This window comes from Argentina anserina, chromosome 1, assembly GCF_933775445.1.
Source record: "Argentina anserina chromosome 1, drPotAnse1.1, whole genome shotgun sequence".
Classification (NCBI taxonomy): Eukaryota; Viridiplantae; Streptophyta; class Magnoliopsida; order Rosales; family Rosaceae; genus Argentina; species Argentina anserina.
Window position 1 is genome coordinate 20,731,979 of NC_065872.1, and position 6,000 is coordinate 20,737,978.

Below are 6,000 nucleotides of genomic sequence, written 5' to 3' on the forward strand. Positions count from 1 at the left end.
CTTGATTAAGCATGCAAATTCCTAGAACTATCACAGCCCTATATAAGTATCCATAATTGAAACACGAAGCGCATATTCAATCAAAGAACACTTTGGTGAATTAAATCGCAACCCTAGGAGAACCATGGCCTTGGCTTCCTCAAGCATTGATTTAGATGTACAAGTTCAAGGAACTAATTGAAATAAAACCTAAAAACAATTCGGAAACCTACTGCCCATAATCATCTAACACGTCAAACATACATATTTCAATGAATTCATACAATCAAAACATAAAACCAAAGAAGTCTGAATTTATGTTCTTCATATATAAAACCGAAAATCACATCCAAGAATTCATACAATGAAATCGAAAATTGCAGAAAACCAAAAGAAAAATTACAAGACATGGATGAATCACACTTTAGAAACCTTCTAGGATTCGGCAAGAATGGATTCGGATTTGGATGAGGAGGAAGATGAGCACGGTTTTGTGGTGATGGATGAAGATTTTGTGGCTTGAATTTTCTGGATGTGTTTGGGCAGCAATTCGGCTGTGTTTGTGGAAGAATGGAGATGGTGAATTGTGAGGGAGGCCATGCCTTTTATAGAGGAAGGAGGAGAGGAGAGGCTGCTAGGGTTTTGAATGGGCTGATCCATGTATGCACGGCTGGGATTTCTTCTTTTTAATTAGATCTAATGGCTGCCCTTCTTTTCCTTGTAGAACAAGCTCTTATCTCCTTGTTTCTCTAGGGTTAGCATGGCATGGGCTGGGCTCCTTCTCCTTGGCTGATTTGGATAGCATGGCAAGAACTTCTTCTCCTTGAATTATCTCTTCAAATCTGAAAATAAGAAAAGAAAATCAATAGTAAGAGATAATACATTTCGAAAATCATGTCCTAATCTAGATATTTGTTTTCTTAAAAAGACACATGTAATAGATGAACTCAACTAGATTAGGAAAGTTTCTAATTTGCAAAAAGGAAACTTACTAGAATAAGTAAGTTACTAGAACAAGGAAGTTCATTTAGGAAAGTTTCGTGATAAGAGTTTGAGTTCAAGTAGGACTTTCCAAAATGGTACGTTTCCTAGTTTAACAAGGATTCCTAATGCAAGAATGACTCTCAAGATATCGCCAATGCGACCAAAACGTAGAAAGATGAAGACTCCTAATTCAACTAGGTTTCCTTGTCCTATAAGGATTCCTACTCAAACTAGGACTCTAGACCAATTCTTCGTTTTTAACTCGTTTAAGCACAAAGACACATCCAATACCATCCTAGACTCCTATTGTGACTCAATGACTCTATACTACAATAATAAGGGCTAAGTAAAGTACGAATGGAGGTAAAAACATGTTAAGAACGTTGCACAAAGTGCTCCTATCAACTACCCCACACTTGGCTTTTGCTAGTCCCTTAGCAAAACAACACAAAACTCTATTGCCCCTAAATGATTGCCTCACAATCTCAAAACACATAGCTTTCAAGTTAAAGAATTTAAATGTAAGCACATAAATTCCAAGTTTCATCAACATGGTTCTTAGTATGAATAAGTAAGAAATGAGACAATAGGCACATAACATGTTTAGTCAATTCAATCCTCCTCACAAGGCATACTCTCTTCTTTTCACTTAAATTCATGGTTACGATTCACACACAAGTATATGCAAGAGAAAGGATAATAAAGCATCAAATAGCTTGCATATTTCATCAAATGAAAGCACTTTGTGAATAACATTAGGAAAACCTCATTTAACAACTAAGTGCACAAATGGACCAAAACCATATGCTCAACTCTTGTGATCGTCTCCACAAACCAAGATTTGCTCATTTTAAGAATCATTAGGATCATTATACAAGGTGAATGTTTAGGCTTAGCTAAAGGCATGGAATATCAAGGAATTACAAAGGTAATCCTATAGACTTAGCAGAGTAAATACCATCCTTATGACACCACACACCATCAAGGGCCAAATATAACAAGTTGGGCCCAAACATCATTTTAACCACAAAGTCAACATGGACAAAGGTCAAATAAACATTTTTTAGACCTTCAATTACAACTCAACTCCAAATCACACATGGAAGACAACATCTTTTTTTTTTCCTTTTCATATATTGCCGATCTCATCATTTTTTTCATTCATCATCATTTTTTTTTCCTTTTATTTCTTTTTCGGCATTTGCTTAAAAGCTTGTTCATATTTTCTTTTCTCATGTCTTCCACCCCACACTTATTTCATGCATCATCACAACATCATCTCAAAAATAGTTCTGCCAAGTCTATAGGACAAGGTAGAGGTAACTATACTAAGCATGGAGATAACATAGGTGATGAAGAAAAGGCTCAATGTAGGCTCAAATGGGGTTCAACTAAGGGGTCCCAAACAGGGCACATATAGGGATACATGGCTGTTTGGCTAAAGTGGTGGTAATCCTAGAAATGATCCATAAATCCCTTTCAAAATCAGAGCATTTTATGACTTAAAAGTTTCAACAATCACAAAAGATGAGTTCTAGTAAATTCTAGAGTCCATTAAAAGCTATGGCACATAGTCATTGAATATGCAAAGAATAATGAGGTTCACAAAACAACCACGAAATTTCATATTATCACTCAAGAAGAAAGCATATATAGGCTCAAAAACTCACAGGTTGTTATGGACTTAAACTAACCAAACATGTATGTCATATTACATTCAATCAACTCTCACATGTTCATACCAAATCCACATTATCAATGAAACTTACAATTCAATTCTTATGAAATGCAAAACCATCATCTATGCATTTAGAGACATAATCATCCTAGACTTTAGGGGCATCCTAAGACTCAAAACAACACATTTTTTTTTCGATTTTTCAAACATTTTTTCGATTTTTTTCTTTCTTTTTTCGTTTTATATCATGAAATCAAAGCAAAAATCAGCAAACAATGATCATGCAACCCTACCCCACACTTAGAAAATTACATTGTCCTCAATGTAAGCTCAATAATCAGAATGTAATTCATAAGTATAGACTAAGATCACACATCAATACATATACAATTCAACCATAAGAGTGAAGGGATAAGAAAATGAAAACTCCCGTAGACGACTCCTCCACAAGTACGGTTGAAATGGGTTGCCTCCCATGCAGCGCTTGAGTTTTAAAGTCTCTCAGCCTAGACTCTCTCATGCTCATACATCTTTTGGCGCATCTCTCACACTCGTCTCCTCATACGTGTGCTCCTCAAAAGGTTCATAGTAGGGCTTAAGTCGATGCCCATTCACCTTGAATGTCTGACCTGTTTTGTCACTTTTAATTTCAATAGCACCATGAGCAAACACATTAGTAACAACAAATGGACCAATCCAACGAGAACGTAATTTTCCAGGAAAAAGTTTAAGTCTAGAGTGGAATAAAAGAACTTTTTGACCATGCCTTAAATTTTTCTTACCTCTCCTCATCATCTGTCTCAAGAAGGCTTGAGGTTGCTTTTGTTTCCATTTACCCTTAAGGACGATGCTAAACGTTGGTTGTACTCTCTGCCTCCGGGAATCATCACCACATGGGATGAAATGACTAGGAAGTTCTTGAAACAATTCTTCCCTGCTCAACTCACGAAAAGACTAAGGAGGGAGATTCAGAACTTCACTCAAAAGGATGGTGATTCACTCTACGAGGCATGGGAGGAATTTCAAGAACTACAAAGAAAGTGCCCTCACCATGGTATTTCGTTGGATGACTTGGTGCAATTCTTCTATGAAGGACTCGACACCATTAACAAGAGTATGGTGGATTCGGCATGTGGCTGCACATTCATGAACAAGACCAGTCAAGAAGCTTACACCTTGATTGATGACTTGGCTGACAACAATCGCCAATTTAGTTCTAAGGAAAAGAGAGGAAGCAAGAGCCGTGGAGTGTATGACGTTGATACAAGGAATCAAATGGCTACTTTAGAAAGAAAGCTTGATGTTCTAGTTAAGGCATTCAATGGTTCGACCATCAACACTCAAGCGTGTGGCATTTGTTCATTCAAGGACCACACCACCGAGAATTGTCCAAATGGTGCAATAACTGAAGAGGAGTTGAACTTCATGGGGCAACAAAGGCCTAGGTACGATCCATACTCGAACACATACAACCCTGGACTTAGAGATCATCCAAATTTTCGTTGGAACAACAATGCTCAACCGTCCAATACTCAAGGTCAAGGACCTCGTCCTTCAGGTTTGTTTGTGAGGCCTCAGGTACCTCAAGGTTCTGTTCCCTTTAACTCTAACGTTCATGGTTCAAATAATGCACCTGCACCTAACTATGATGAACTTTTGAAGTCTCTTGCTCAAGGGCAACAGTATGTGCACAAGGTTGATCATCATTTTATGTAGAAATGAGGTGCTATATATAGAGGAAGAAACCCAAGGGAGGATGGCCACAAAGTCCACAAAGTTGAAACCAAATTGGTTGAGGTTTCCTAGATTCGGCAGATTTGACCTTTGTCCCTTGTTGTGGCCATAACTTTCTCTAGAAAATAGATATTGAGATGATTCCAACTGGCAATTTCAACTAGACTTCCGTGGCTTTTCATCCATATATCATGCACGTTCTCAATCATTCTGAGCTGTCCAGGAGAACTCGTCAAAGTTGGATGATCTGCAGTGCCAGAATTCTGATTTCTATAAGGATTGCATATCTTTTGCATTAATTGCATATCTTCTTCCTCCTTTAATGCTGATTTCTTTTGCACAAATTTCTTCCTTTGAATTAGGGAGGCAGCAAAAGTCTTAATTGTTGCAGCCATGTTTGATTTTTCTTACCTCTCCTCATTAAATTTGCTGCATGCCTTCTTTGACATTCTTTGGTGCAGGGATTTATGGAGATTCTGATCATATTTGTGCTCTATATGCAGGAGAAACAAGGTCCCAAGTTTCCCTCATAGCCCTTGGATCAAAAGCAAATCAATGGCTGAGATAATTCTGTCGAGTTCACTGGACCTCCGATCAATGATTCGGTCATATCTCCCTGTAGGAATAAGATATTGATTTGATTCCAAATCCTACAGAAACTAGACTCAAAATCCTTTTTATCCATATAAGGTACGTCTTCTAACTCGATCGGAGCTATCCAGGGGAGCCCATCGAAGTTGGACTACAAATCATGACAGCATTTTCATTCTTGCATGGATTGGGCTTTTAAGTGTATCTTCTTCTCTTTCCTTGTGGAACTAGGATCGCTTTCCTTCTCCAACATGGATTTGTATTTCCTAATAAGAATAAGTATGTTAGAAACAAAGAAATACGAAAGGATGAATCCTACTCGAACAAGGAATCATATCTCAACAAGGATTATTAACACTTAGCACGATTTCATCATCAATTCATTCATAATTGATATAAGCTCTACCTAGACACTTATTCATACAAAATAAACTAAAACATACTAAATAAGAGGTAACAAAGAGTAAGAATAGGGCATAAACGCATTAAGAACGTCACACTTTGTGCTCCTATCACAAACAAATAACATAAGAACAAAGGTAACAAAATCTACTCTCAATCTTGTTCGTGCCGGAAGTATCATAGTTCATCTTAAATTTGATCATGCATCAAGTTCCTACTTGGTTCCTAATACATAGATATTATCGAGCTCAACTACTTGTCTTGCTATGAAATCTAACATACCAATTCATCATGCAATTACGTATCACAAAGAGAAATCAACATGTTTAAAGCACTTATCCAATGTCGAACTTAAGATCATAATCGGTGGAGGAACACAAAGGGGACAAACAATTAATCAACTACTTGTATCAAAATTGTTTTTAACTTTGAATGATTAACATATGCGACATCAACTACTTGTCTTAATCACACATGCAATATAAGAACACACCGAAAATTAACTAAGAACATAAATCGAAACTCATGGCATAAAACCTAAAATCATTGAATAAAAATAGAAAACCTTAATTCATCATGTCATTCGAAAATTACAAATATCTCATAGACAAGAATAAAAATAACTTTAACAA

At 36.8% G+C, this 6,000-nt stretch overlaps 1 non-coding gene across 1 annotated transcript; it reads right to left on the reverse strand.

Moving 5' to 3' along the window:
* Positions 1–3,592: 3,592 nt before the first annotated feature.
* LOC126805349 (small nucleolar RNA R71) lies at positions 3,593–3,699 on the reverse strand. Its single transcript, XR_007674020.1, has one exon. It is a non-coding gene; the product is annotated as a small nucleolar RNA R71 (small nucleolar RNA).
* Positions 3,700–6,000: the final 2,301 nt, after the last annotated feature.